Source organism: Panthera tigris, chromosome B1 (genome assembly GCF_018350195.1).
Source record: "Panthera tigris isolate Pti1 chromosome B1, P.tigris_Pti1_mat1.1, whole genome shotgun sequence".
NCBI lineage: Eukaryota > Metazoa > Chordata > Mammalia > Carnivora > Felidae > Panthera > Panthera tigris.
In genome coordinates, this window is record NC_056663.1 from 78,160,224 (window position 1) to 78,175,891 (window position 15,668).

General features: G+C 37.0%; 1 long non-coding RNA gene across 2 annotated transcripts in view; it reads right to left on the reverse strand.

Annotated features, from left to right (window-relative positions):
• LOC122237656 overlaps positions 1-15,668 on the reverse strand; it is a 74,633-nt gene that overhangs the window by 25,517 nt on the left and 33,448 nt on the right. For both annotated transcript variants that reach the window (XR_006216248.1, XR_006216249.1), the window contains exon 3: positions 7,530-7,600. This is a non-coding gene — a long non-coding RNA (uncharacterized LOC122237656). The remainder of the gene's footprint in view (positions 1-7,529; positions 7,601-15,668) is intronic.

Below are 15,668 nucleotides of genomic sequence, written 5' to 3' on the forward strand. Positions count from 1 at the left end.
TACAGTATAGTACTAGGGGCACCTGGGTGGCTCAGTTGGTTAGGCCTCCAACTTTAGCTCAGGTCATGATCTCATGGTTCGTGAGTTTGAGCACCACATTGGGCTCTGAGCTGACAGTTCAGAGCCTGGTGCCTTCCTCAGATTCTGTGTCTCCCTCTATCTCTGCCTTCCCCCACATGCACTCTCCCTCTATCAAAAATAAACATTTAAAAATTTTAATAAATACAGTACAGTAATATAAATGTATTTTTGCCTCCTTATGATATTATTAATGATATTTTCTGTAGCTTATTTTATTATAAGACTCTATAATACATTATCACATGCAAAATATGTGTTAATCAACCATTTATGTTATCAGTAAAGCTTCCAGTCATAGGATTCATTTATGGGGGGGAGTCAAAAGTTATATGCAGATTTTTGACTGTATGGGGGAGTCTACACATTGTTCAACGATCAACTGTATAATAATTGTAGTATTTTCCATAGTGGTCTAAAGATAAATCCAAATTGATATGGATTTATTTAATCCAGTAATTGCTGAGATATGGGTTGATGTTTATCTTTACATTATCAAAAAAAAAGGGCAGCTAAGCAAATTACTATGGCTTGGGCAAACCCATAAGGAGAGTGCCCACACAAATGAATCCATTTACATACAACTTCTATAATTGCAAGAGATCATCTGGCTGTTTGATATTCTGAATTATTTGTCTTTTTTAGTGTAAAGTTTCCCTTAGATAATACTTAGTTAGCATACAATTAGTAATGATGAGAACTTGAACAATTTAATTTCTTGAGGAAAAAGCTATTCAGATGATGGTTGTTTTTGATAGTTAGAGCCAAAGGACTCAATTTAAATCCTTGGGCAAGTAAATTTACTGATGCTCACTTTCATAATCTGAAAAAAAACATATATAATACTTTTTGGTTTTTGTCTATAGTATCACTGTTAGGATTAAACTAGATGAAAATCAAGCAAGCCACTGCCAGGGCACCTGGCACATGGAAGGTTACAAATGAACACTTTTTGAATATGAGTGTAAACTAAACCAGATTTTCTTTTTTTCCAAATATTATAATGCAAGGAATTCTGTTCTAGCAAATAGAGGCCACGTATTTTACTATCAGCTTTTAAGATTTCCTTTAACAATAATTACTGATTTAAGATGTCTCTTTTAAAAATTCTATAGTGCTCTTTTAAAATATTATTTTTTTTTTTTAATTTTTTTTTTCAACTTTTTTTTTTATTTATTTTTGGGACAGAGAGAGAGACAGAGCATGAACGGGGGAGGGGCAGAGAGAGAGGGAGACACAGAATCGGAAACAGGCTCCAGGCTCCGAGCCATCAGCCCAGAGCCTGACGCGGGGCTCGAACTCACGGACCGCGAGATCGTGACCTGGCTGAAGTCGGACGCTCAACCGACTGCGCCACCCAGGCGCCCCTAAAATATTATTTTTAATAGAGATGGGTCCTTGTTGTTGTTATAAAAAATACTTCAAAAATCTTATGATCATGGGAGTTTCAGAGTGAATACTCTGACTCCATTACCTATGTATTTACAGGCCAGAAATACAAAGTTCAAGAGCATGCTGGCTTTGGGATTCCTGGGGTGGGAAGAAGAGCAATGAAAAGGTGGAAGAGGATTCATTCCAGATGTCCACAAATTCCAAATACTACTCACCACAGCCCTTTTAGAAATGTTTTCTTTTAGTTTGAAGTGAATGGCTCTTCAATTTGAAATATTAATGTGAAATTCTTGAAAGCCTTAGATTGACTGAATTAAGAATATTCCTTTCATAAAGGTATCCTTCTAACATCTTAGTTAATATAGTGATAGTGCTTTGATTAAGAATAGAGAATTTTAATTATTTTAATCACTATCTGGGGATTATAAATCTCCAGACCATAGAATAGGGTTTAAAAATGCAAAAACATCTCGCACAACATTCTCATTTGTCAGAATGAGAAAACAGAGACCTGGAAAAGTTTACCACCTTGTCAGACATCTAATGGAAGTTTCAATTCTAGAATTTTAATCTATTGTCTGGTCTCTAAGTACCTTTTTAACAGAACTGTCTCTTCTATGAATGTGTTACTCAAAGACTTAGGTGTTAGGAATAGCTACATGAGGGGTGTCTGGGTGACTCAGTGGGCTAAGCGGCGGACTGTTTACGCTCAGGTCATGATCTCACAGTTTGTGAGTTTGAGCTCTGTGCTGACAGCATGGAACCTGCTTGGGATTCTCTCTCTCTCTCTCTCTCTCTCTCTCTCTCTCTCTGTCCCTCCCCTACTCATGCTACCTCTGTCTCTCTCAAAATAAATGAATAAAACTTAAAGAAAAAGAACAGCTATATGAAAAGTAGGATTCTGTCCTTTCGTCAAAATGACACCATTAAAAATTGATTGGAATTCTGGTTTTATACATGATTGCAGAGGCAAGTGAAACCAAAAAAGGAAAGATTAAAGAAATAGTACATACATAAAACCAGGAAGAAAAAGCCTAGTTTGTGGGGTACCTGGGTGGCTCAGTCGGTTGAGCGACCGACTTCGGCTCAGGTCACGATCTCACGGTTTGTGAGTTTGAGCCCTGCGTTGGGCTCTGTGCTGACGGCTCAGAGCCTGGAGCCTGCTTCTGATTCTGTGTCTCCCTCTCTCTCTGACCCTCCCCCACTCATGCTCTGTCTCTCTCTGCCTCAGAAATAAGTAAACATTAAAAAAAAATTTTTAAAAAGAAAAAGCCTAGTTTGCATGGGTATTTAATTAAGTTTTAAGACACGCATCTAATTTATAAAGAGAAAGTCACCCTTTATGGCTACTCAGGGGATGAGGAAAATGGGGAGTGTTTGGTGGAAAACATAAAACAATCCCCCTTTCAAACCAACAAACAACAGCTCAGGCTTCTTTTTTTGTTTGCCTGTTTTAGAATATTTCAGCTACCTACTCTCAATTTGGGGATACCTAGCCAATGTCCACATTACAAATTGAGAGTCAGAAATAAAATCTCTGGAGAAAAACAAAATATTTAAAAGAACCTGTAGAGGATACGGCTGGTTGACCAGCATGCACACCAAACCCATAATCTCCTTCAATTTGTTGGAGTGTTGGAAAGAATTCCATATTCAAGGAAGGCATCTAAGTCCTCCCGGCTTAAGCAATGAAATAATGAAGAAGGGACGCACTATTTCCGTTTTAATTTTAAAACAGCTAGGGCACAGCTCAAGAGCTCATTTTGGGAAACTGTAATATATAACTTCAGGCGCTTAATATAGATTTCTCCTGTGTTGATGTTTGGGGACTGTTAAATGCTACATTATTATTCATATTATATTAAATGTCTCCTCATAGTTGCTTCAATACCCACCAAGCCATTATGCCCAATCTTCGATCATTTCCGCAAACCTCCCTGAAAATTTTGTCCCATAAAGCCAAACATCTCTATAAAGCTTCCTTGGAAGTGAATCCCTGCCAACTACTTTCCGTTCATGTAGACTAGCCAGGAGTAAATTTCACATTGGGTTGCTTTATAAGATGCTTGATAGTATTTGTGTGTATGTGTGTGTGTGTGTGTGAGAGAGAGAGAGAAAGAAAGAAAGAAAGAAAGAAAGAAAGAAAGAAAGAAAGAAAGAAAGAAAAAGTATTCCACTTTGGCAAAGAAAGGTAACTGGCATGAATGTTAAATGTGCTGAAAATTCTTACATCAATATTAAAATTCTCCTAGGTAGCTCTTTAAAAATCTTTAAATTCTGGGGCTCCTGGATGGCTCAGTCAGTTAAGCATCCAACTCGATTTTGGCTCAGGTCAAGATCTGTTTCATAAGTCAAGCCCCTCATTGGGCTCTGCACTGACAGTGCAGAGCCTGCTTGGTATTCTCTCTCTCTCTCTCTCTCTCTCTCTCTCTCTCTCTCTCTGTCCGCACCTTCAAATTAAATAAATAAACTTTAAAAAAAATCTCTGACTTCTGAAATGGAAGCTAAATTTCTGGAATATGTGTCCAGTTCTTGATGGCTTCTTGTCGTTCACTGTCAGAACAGCAAGATTCTCTGTCCATATTCGTTTAAATACTGATATTTTGCTAGCGAACAGACCAGACCACTGTAAACCAACAGAAGAAGAATGAATAAAGCTCAATCAAGATCTGGGACTGACCAATTTACTTCAAACACTGAGCTTTCCTTGGATCACCTCCTGCACAACAGAATCAGGCTTAAAATATGCTTTGTGCAAAACAGAAACATTTGCCCAAAGCTGGATTTGTAACCAAGAAATAAAACCTCTTCCTTCCAGAGAGCAAAGCCAGTCAGCTTAGTTCATGCCATTAATATCTTTCTTATGCAAAGAAAAGTATGAACTCATTAGTAATGAATTACAACATTAATTTCCCTATTTCAATTCCAATTTCAACAGAGCTATAATTATCAAGGAATTATCTAAACTAAGAGAGAAAAGGGGGTTAAAATCATCTATAACTATATCTTAAAGAAGGCAAAAAGAGAACAAAGGAAAAAATAAACTAAAAGGAGAGACACATGGAAACATGAAATATGGGCTAAAATACGTAGAAAAATGTATCGAGTAAGAAATAGGATTCTAGCTTGAGCCTGTAGGATCATTAAAACATCTAGAGCCAATTATGGTGTCTTACACCTGCAACCTTTCTCTTAACAGAAAAACTGCTGTCAGCCAGTCAAGTCCTTTGGAAAACCTAAACAAACAAACCAAACCAAAACAAAACAAAACTCCTCTAAAGAAGTCTTTCATAGCCCACTCTTCATCTTTGGAAAGATACTGATTATCTGACAACTCTCCAAGAGGAAAAAGACCTATTCATTTTCGCATTTCTAGAGCCCAGGAGAGCACCTGGCCAGGAGTAGTCTCTCAATACATGCTTGAGAGGTGAACCCAACTAAACAGACTGCCTGGAGACCAGCCCTTTACCCACGGAGCAGAAAGGCCCAACTCCCCATCCAGCACTGGGGACAGAGGCATGGCTGTGAAAAGGCATGCACCACTGTAAGTACCAATGCTGTTAGTGTTAGCTATTGCAACAACGGAAGTACTAGGGCTCAGTTGGTCGGTGCCAATAACAATACCAGTTCTTACCAAATACGTTATAATAATAAATATAACTTTACAGGTCTCACACATTTCTTTGTGTCTGCAACTCTAAACCTGCTCCTAGCCTCCAAACTCCAGAAACCAAGGTAGCTGGTCCTCTAGAGGTGAAAATAGGATTGGGCATCAACGGTACGCCTTTATGAGTGGGGCAGGAGGGTTGGCAAGAACCTGAGCCTTAATGCATTCTTTATATATTTTCAACAGAAGCCTGAGTCAGGAGTACAGTTGTGAGAGAATTGTCCTCTCTAAGAGAGAGGTAATGTTTACCTTAAACTACCCTTTTTTTCACTTCCTTGAGATGTAACACAGATTGCCTGTAACCATAGCAATCAGTTCAACTGTGAGCGCCCTCATTTATTCAAGGCACAGAGGCAGTATAGGAGAGGAAACACTATTACAAATAGGAACAATAAGATTTAATTTCAGATGCCAAAACATGATTGGTTTGGTATTGGATTCCCGACCATATGAAGCACATTATGTTTTCCGGGTTTCACCTGCTCTCTCCCGATCCTCAAGAGTAACATTAATTTCAATTTCTTCCAGAAGAAATGATTAACTTATTTCCGGGACTATCTTTAGAGTGAAATAAAAATTTGGAAAAACATATTGTCAGCAATACACTGCATGCAGGAGAGCCGAGATAACCATCCAAGGACCATAAAGCAATGTCAGTGCATGCTTTTGTTTTACGCTTTTGATGCTGGTTTTTTCAGGGCAGTGTCCAACTTCCCTTGGTTAAGTAATAATGGATGTGCCTCATATTTGTTGCTTCTTCTCCCTATTTTATCCAATTTACATCCCTGGAATAATAATAATAAATCTTATGGAGGCAGCTTTATTACCTATTTTAGAAGTAGAGTGACACCAAAAGTGTTCTTCATTTTTAAGGCTATGATTTATGACTCATTAACTAAACTAAACTTCAGCAATTCTGAAATTTATTCATTGTATCCTGGTATTCCCATAGATAAAACTCAATTGCTGTATTTCAAAGTTACATAGATATCAAACATGGAGAAGAAGAGAGGGGATAACAGCAGCATTTCGTCATCTACAAGGCAAACATTGCCCCTTTCTCAGCCTTTGGTTAGTAATGGAGCTCCTACCATGTGCAAACAACATGAGACAGAAAGACTGGCAGATGGTACCCCAAGTTCCTACTACCTGTAAAGCCATGAGAAACTGTAAAGATGACACAAAGATCTTAATTTAAAAACACTCAGCCTAGAAGGAGAAGTCAACGAGAACCATGAAGGAAATATTTTATCAAAACAAAGACTTTGGAAAAAACCCATTTATTCAGAAAATTATAAAAATTGTTACTTCTAGCTTAGTGGTAATTGAATCTCTTTGATTTAAATTGTCTAAAATTTCATTGCAGAATCTGAAATCTTTATAAAGCTATAATTTGAAGACTACTTCATTTCCCTAAAGCTCAACTCATCCATCATGCTCTTAGTTCAGAGAGGATTTGAAAATGATCAGAAATAATTTCTTAAATGTATTGAATGTATGTTTTTGTTTTTGTTTTTAATTAACTTTTGGTTCTCTGCCTCCCACTAAAACTTCTTTTCTCAAATTTCTTGTCCCAGGCTGTAACTGACCACCAGCCAATCCCAGTTGCCTGGTTTGTAAGTTCTTGGAAGAAAACAAATTCAAGATAATTTTACCCCATGACCACCTGAAAAGAAGATCTATATTTTAGAGTAACAGTTAGAGCCAGCTAAGATTTGTTGTACTCCTAACCATGAGAAACCATCACTATTTTTAAATAACAGTATGTAGAGGATGGCTGCTATTTCTGAGAGCTGAAATTTGCTATTGCAAAACTTTCTTGTTAATACTGGTTATCAACTATTTATTAAGAAAAGTAAGTGATGACATTCAAACCAATCCCTTTAACTTTCAGTAAACCCAAACCAAATAGGACTGTTACTCACTTGTTAATCCACAAGTGATTTTCCTTGGGTCAAAGAAGCCTGATTGTTCTATGAGGCATTTCCTGGTGGTAATTATTTTAATGTCCAAGTTTGTATACACTAACCACTGTTTAATAGCTATCCTTGTAAGCTGACTACTTCCAGGCCTCCTTCTTATGTGAAGTCTTAGTAACATTTCTGTTCAAACTACAGCAGCTATTAGCCCCCATCTTCATGATTGTCAGACTGCAGTCCTTACTAAACGTATCTTCCAGTTATTTCTAGGCATTTCATGATGGTTTCTCCTGAGTATCCAGGAATATGTCTGCTCCTATTCAGGTATTCCAACTCCCTCTTTCAGGCACCTTGACACAGGCTGTTCCTGATGCTCTCTATGGAAACTGCAAGGTTCATGCCAAGGACATGCATGGTTTCCAGAGCTACAGTCTTTGGATTACCAGAGCCATTGGCAAGCGTCCCCTACTCACTTCTGTCCATGGAGACTGAAGCAGGCCTGCATTGTTACAGTATCTCCTGAAGGGATCACAGCCCACCAGTCCTGCAAAGTCAGACACAGAAGACTAGATACAGAAATATATACACACATTCATATATGTATTAGGCATATATATTATATATAGGCAACATATTATGTTGTACATATTATGTATATTAAGTCCTATATATAACAAAGCAGTGGCTCAGTATGGTAGTTTTAAAAAATAAATAGCTTCAGATTAAAATATACCCATGGCAAAAATTGTTAATTAGGCTCATTGTTGCCTTTCACTGAAACCTACATCTACAGTTAGGAGCAAATGCTTATAAATATTGGAGCTACAAACACTTGCTGCCCTGGATTGACAGACAAAGACTAGAACAAATTATCTAGTTAATGGTCAGAAATAACATTTGTGCAAGGAAGGTATTAATTTTAACAAATACTTGTAGAATACCTATTACTTATAAAGCACTAGGGCACAAAAGAGGTCAGCCCTGAAAGAACATGAAATTTACATTCAGAGCTGGGTTCAAGCTCTGGTTCCGCCCATTACTAGCTCTATGACTTTGAGAATCTTCAATACAGTTCTCAAGAGGGATGAATATGATAATGTACATGGAGCTCCTTGCCATCTGCACAGTGTCACACAGAAGTTCATTGGTGAGTAAACATTTTTTGAGTGCTGACTATATGTCAGGATTGTTTCAAGTAATGGGTTTACAACAGTAGACAAGAACGATGTCTTATTTCATCATGCTTATATTACAGTGGAATCACCAGGCCAAAGGAAATGTCTTTTGCCCTGTGCCGCTCTGAAAGATCTTATACAAATATAAATGTGTACTTTTTGAATTTCCAAAAAGTAGCTTGAATCAGGCTAATATCCTAACCTAAATATCTCTGTTCATTCCTGCTTCAGGAAAGATTAATTGGCATCTTCACAATCTATTTAGCTGAACTCACCCCTCCCTGTTCTTTACTCTCTTTCTCAATTATTTTTTGTTTGTTTTTGAGGGTTTTGTGTGTGTGCACATGTGTGTGTGTGTGTGTGTGTGTGTGTGTGTGTGTGTGTGTGTTTTGTCCTTGCATGTCAATGATGTTCTCTCCTTCCACACACTTTCGTATAGATAAATATGGATACTCAGTTTCGAGGGTTTGGGCGTGTGTGTATATCTGTGTATGTGAGGAAGGGAGGGAGGGAGGGAGGAAGGGAAGAAGAGGAGGAGTGGGAGGATAAAGAGGAGAGAGAAAAAGTATGGAAATGAGCCTGTGAGAATAATGGTTGAAATCCATTTTTCCAAAATCTTTGTTTAGAATCTTCTATATTCATTTTCTTCTAATCTTGTGTCCCAGTAGCTCATGCCAATACTTAAAACCCCCCTTTTAAAATTTTTATTGAGGTAAGACCACAGCATGAGAAGTACCCTCTCAACAGATTCTTTTTTAGAATAGTTTAGGATTTACAGAAAATTTGTGAAGGTGGTAGATTTCTCATATATCGTACACCCCGTTTCCCTTATTATCAACATCGTATATTCATATGGCATATTTATTACAATTAATGGATCAATATTAATACATAAAATCCATACTTCATTCTGATTTCGTCAGGTTTTTCTTAATGTTCTTTTTCTATTCTAGGATCTCATTATAGTTTGTTGTCATGTCTCTTTAGACTCTTCTTAGCTGTAATAGTTTCTCAGACCTTTTTTGATTTTGATGATCTTGACATTTTTGGGGGGAGCAATGGTCAGGTATTTTGTAGCATGACCCCTCAATTGGAATTTATCTGGGTTTTTCTCATGACTAGGCTGGGATTTGGGGAGGAAGACCACAGAGGTAAAGAATCATTCTCACCACATTATATCTAGGGTACATTCTATCAGGATGCTGTCACTGTTGATGTTAAATCTGAGTGAGCTACAATGAACTGTATATTTTTAACAGAAATGTTCACCAGTTATTATAATTATATTCCTAATATTACTCCAAAGATATTTATCAGGCAATCCCAAGATAACTTTTTATTTTCTGCAAAAATTTATTTATCTTTTATTTTCTCTAAGGAAATAAATTAAATATATATTAGTCAATGCCAGGCACTGAAGATATAGGCATAAATAAGACTCATCCCTACTTTCAAGACTTTTGGGTCTAGTCTAGTGCAAGAGAGAGACTTACAAAGCCATAAATAATGCCTGTTCTCACCACTTCTATCCTACACATATAGGAAGTCTTTGCCAGAGCAATTAGAAAAAATAAATAAATAAAATAATCCATATTGAAAGGAAGAAGTGAAATTAGCTGTGTTCACAGATGACATGATCTTAAAAACCATAAAGATTCTACCAGAAAAAAAAAAACCTTAGAAATAATAAATAAATTTAACAAAGTTGCAGGATACAAAATGAACACTCAAAATTCAGTTGTATTCTTTATGCTAACAATGAACAATCCTAATAGGAAATTAATAAAATAATTCCTTTACAACAGCATAAAAAAATGAAATACTTTGGATTAAACTTAACCAAGGAGTCAAAAACTTTTACACTGAAAACTACAAAGCATTGTTGAAAGAAATTAAAGAAGACACACATAAATGGAAAGCTATACCTTGTTCATAGATTAGAAGACTTAATATTGTTAATATTTCTTTTTTTTTTTAACGTTTATTTATTTTTGAGACAGAGAGAGACAGAGCATGAATGGGGGAGGGGCAGAGAGAGAGAGGGAGACACAGAATCGGAAGCAGGCTCCAGGCTCTGAGCCATCAGCCCAGAGCCCGACGCGGGGCTCAAACTCACTGACCGCGAGATCGTGACCTGAGCTGAAGCCGGACGCTTAACCGACTGAGCCACCCAGGCCCCCCAATATTGTCAATATTTCAATACTACCTGTCTTCGTCTAGTAGGCTACCATTATAAAATACCACAGACTGGGTGACTTAAGCAACAAAAAATTAATTTTGTCACAGTTCTGGAGACTAGAACCTCAAGATCAAGATGTGGGCAGGTTTGGTTTCTGCTGAGGCCTCTCTCCTTGGCTTGCAGATGGTCGTCTATTTGCTGTGTCTGTCCTCAAATTACATTTCTTCTGTACACATGCATCCCTATTCTCTTTTCCTATTCTTATAAGGACACTAGTCCTATGGGATTTGGGCTCCATACTTATGACCTCATTTAACCTTAATTATCTCTTTTAAGCCCTTACTCCAAATGTAGTAAGACTTCAATATATGAATTTTGGGGAGGCACAATTCAGTCCGTTACACTACCCAAAGCAATTACATATTCAATGCAATCCTTAACTATACCCCCTGACAATTCTTGCAGAAATAGAAAAATCCATCTTAAAATTCCTATGTAATCTCAAAGGTCCCCAAATAGCCAAACAATGTTAAAAAAAAAAGAACAAAATTTGAGATTTCTCACTTCCTGATTTCAAAGCATATTACAAAACTACAATAATCAAAACTATGTGGTACTGGCATAAACATAGACATATAGACCAATGGAATAGAATAGAAATCTCAGAAATAAACCCTCATATATATGGTCAAATGATCTTTTCAAAGACTACTCAATGGGAAAGGACAATATATTCAACAAATAAATTTTCTTGTTAGGAAAACTGGATATCCACATGGCAAAGAATGAAATTGGACCCTTACTTTACTCCGTATACAGAAAATAACTCCAAATGAGTTAATGACCTAAACATAGGATCTAAAACTATAAAAACTACTCCTAGAAGAAAACAGAGGAAAAGCTTCATGACATTGAATTTAGCAGTGATCTCTTAGATGTGTTACCAAAAGCACAGACAACAAAATAAAAAAATAGACAAATGGGTCTACATCAAAATTTAAACTTCTATGCATCAAAGAACACAAACAACAATAGAAGTAGGCAATCTATGAAATGTGAGAAAATATTTGCAAATTGTAAATCTGATGAGTTGTTATCCAGATTATATAAAGAACTTTTACAAATCATCAGCAACAACAACAACAAAAACTCAATTTAAAAATGGGCAAGAGACTTGAATAGACATTTCTCCAACGATGATATAAAAATGGCCAACAAGCTATGAAAAGATGCTCAATATAACTATCGGAGAAATGCAAGCAAAACAAAGATATTACCCTCATTAGGATGGCTAAAATTAAAAAGAAAAACAGAAAATAACAAGTGTTGGTGAGGATGTGTAAAAGTTGGAACACTTGTTCACTGTTTGTAGGAATGTAAAAAGGTGCAACTTCTATGGAAAACAATATGATGGTTCATCACAAACTTAAAAATGTAATTACCATATGATCGAGCAAATTCATTTCTGGGTTAATGTCCAAAAGAATTGAAAGCAGGGTCTCAAAAAGATATTTGTATACCCATGTTCATAGTAGCATTACTCACAATAGTCAAGGGATAGAAGCAACCCAGATGTCTATCAATGAATGAATGGATAAATTAAATGTGATGTATACATACAATGGTATATTATTTGGCCTTGAAAAGGAAGGAAATCCTTTCATATGCTATATCATCAATGAGCCTTGAAGACATTATGTTAAGTAACAAGCTAGTAACACAAAAAATACTGTATGATTCCACTTAATATGATCCATCAAAGTAGTCAAATAGAAACAAACAGTAGAATGGTGGTTGTGAGGGCTGGGAGGAGGGAGAAATGAAAGGTGATTAATGGGTGTAAAATATCAGATTTGCAAGATGAAAATTTCTGAAGATTTGTTGTTCAACAATGTGAATGTACTTAACACTACTAAGTTGTATACTATAAATGTTCAAGATGGTAAATTTTATGTTATGTATTCTTTATCACAATTATGTTATTTATTCTTTACCACAATCCCTATATATACATGTGTGTGTATATGTATATATAGGGATTAAAGGACACTGTTTAAGGGATAAAAGGAACCTAAGGGGGACACAGTGATCATTCAGATGTGGTATTGGGAGAAAAGAGAATCTTCTTCCTAGACAAAGTGACTCATGAACTGTTTTGAAGGATAAATGGAATTCTCCCAAGCAGATAAAGAAGGATAGAGATCCCAGGAAAAGTGGACAGCATGTACAAAGCAAGTCTGTGTTCATCATGAGTAGTTTGGTTTTAGAGATGTGGTAGGAAGGAAGATGCAGTGGGCAGAGGCACTGTAAGCAGCTTGGCCGTTGCTCTTTCAGGTTGCTAGAGTCAAGGCAAAGGCAAGCTTCTGGCAGGTCCACCTCTGATGCAGGAGTCATCAACCAGTCAAGTGGTATTCCCCTGAGAGCAGAGAAGCAAGGCACTGTAGCACCACATACATGGCCAGGATTTATGCCTAAGCTCTCATGTGCACCCTCTCTCTCTCTCTCTCTCTTGCTCGTTCACACATACACATATACTGCTACTCATTTCCTGATAGCTGCCAGCCCAAATAGGTAAGACCAGATTTGACCAATTTGTCTCTTTCTTCAGCCTGGCAGTAGATGGGGGCACATAGCTTTGGCACAGGAATGCAGCAGCCTACTTTACTGTTATCGGAGAGCATTCTTGTGGTTACACTATTCCTGCTTATCAGTGGCCCCTGAGAACACAGAGTCAGTGCCAAAATGGACCCAGAAAAGTCTCCTTGTTAGATGCCTGGAAACTTGCCTAGATTTAGAGGGAAGTGCCATTCCTTAGAAAAGCCTCTGCTACCAACTTATATGGATGCTGTAGCTTAAGAATCTGTCTTTTGGGTTTCATACCCAGACATGTGATCCCCCAGTCTTTATGTATAAAAGCTTCCCGTTGATAGCAGAAGGACATTCTCCTAGGACATCACTAGCTCTGAATAAGGCATAGTCAATAAAATCTGCACATTTTGTGAAAGGATTAAAAATCCATTATATTCTTCATGTTCTCCCTTATCCTAACATATCTCTTTGTCTCCAAGTTCTGGAACTTCTAGAATATAATATATAATGTATAATAGGTAGTAATATAATATATTATCTTCCCTCAATAACACTCTATCATCAGAATAAAGTGCAAAGTCCTCAGTCTGGCATAAAAGTCCTTTTAGGATCAGGATACTAATCCCTCTCTAACCTCATCTCTCACCATTGACCCTTTGGCATTTGACACTCTTAAACTACATAACAGATATTCAGCAATCAGGTCATATTCTTGCTCATCAACCTGCCTTTGCACCCACTGGTATCTCAGCTTAGATTACTTTCCTTACAGAATTTTTCTGCCTACCTTGGTCTGGATAACTCTGGATCTGCCTATACCATATTTTGGAATCCTCATTCATTCTATCCTAGCTCCTTAAGCTTCCTCTATATGACATACATAAGTGTATTGTTATTGTCCACATCTTCAATCTGACTAATAGTACAAATTCTTATTCTGGAAACTTGTGGCTTCATTTTGGGTGCAGCACATCTCCTGTGTTTCTGCACTGCTATGGTGAATGGACCTTCAAGCTTAGGCTTAGTACCCTATGACTGCAAAATAATTACTGTACTTCGAGGAATGATGAATCACATCTTTATTTCAGTGTCTCAAGTAGGGAGGAAGAAGGCAGCAGGTAGAAGGAGGCTACTATTCATTTTAATTGGAGAAAGGGGAAAAAAAATAACAGAACTCCCTTTGGGCCTCATTGGCTAGAACTTGTCATATGGCATCCCTCACCAGAATAAAGGCTAGAAAAGCAAGTATCTGAAAAAGTAGAAAGAATCATCCAAATTTGTCTAATTACAATTCATTTCCTAAAGCTGTTACTTAGCCTACCTAAAAAATTGGGATTTTGTTAGCCAAGAAAAGACTATAGCTTTTGGACAGTAAAGTAATAGCATTTGCCACACTTAGATTTTACAAAATAAAAATATTAAACACAGTCTTGAATATTACACCAATAGGAAATAAAATATAAGGAGCAGGAAAACTACATATGTGGTGATAAAATAGTTATATTTATTTGTTGGGGCTCAAATAGGTGTTTTATCCCAGAATTATCTCAAATAAAGACATCCTTAAAACTCTTATTTGTTTATTCTGACTGGGACGATAGATAAAGCTCCATCCTCATACATGGAAAAGATGGGCCTCACTTCATAGAACCACATGCATATAAAGCCCTGTTTACACAATATAGATCAGAAACTAACATTATGGGCTCATCAGTTTGATTTGATATGTGTTTGGAATTTTGGCACAAACTTAGTGATAAGTTTGGGAAAAAAAGAAAACCATTATAATTATTTTATTCTGTAGCCACAAATTTAGAAAATATTTGTTTCAGGTGTTTTGTGAGTTATCCTCTTCTTTAAAGATATTTAATCTCAGGTTACATGTCAAGTCATTTCTACCACAGTGTATAAAGGATATGGTCAAATGTGATTCTTGTGCATGTATTTTATCCATGTCTCCTCTGAAATGATTTCACCTAACTTTAAGGTAGATATAGGCTGGTTAACTCAGAAGATTAGGGTAGTGTGTGAATTAAGACAGCATTGTGAGCTGGATGTTTTTCAAATCAATGCATAATTCTCCCCAATAGCTAAGAGAAGCCTATATACCCTGTCCTAGCCCATTCCCATTTCTACTATCCTTAATCCACTCACTATGGATGTATTGAAAGACAAGAAAGAACATTTTTTGGTCTCTGGGTTAATAATTTTCACCAGATTGGATAGAATCACAATCTGAGTGTGCCAGAAGTTGAAGACTGGGGAGTACAGGGCTCTAAGACTTGTTCTGTCGGAAAGAACACAAACACTTATCTCTTTATATTTGCTTCATCCCCACATGGTAAAGTAGAATCAGGCCCTGTCCTAATTGAAGAATAAGTGGCCTCTTCTCCACTTCATTTCCCCTCAGAAACCAAGTGGAAACCAGAAAGAGGCAGAGGAAAAAGGAGACAACTTGGATGGCTTCTGGCCTAAGCAAGAGTCTATAGAGGTTCCTCATAAGACCCAGCTTAGATCCCAAAGAAAATGCACCAAACTGTGTGGTCAAAGACACAGATATTAATAAAGTGCTAATGTTTGCCAGACATGTTTTTCTATGAATACCTATCCTTCAGGGTTCTTTCAGGGAAGTGTGGGAGGCCAAGGACTGGATTTGGAAGTTCCTAGAA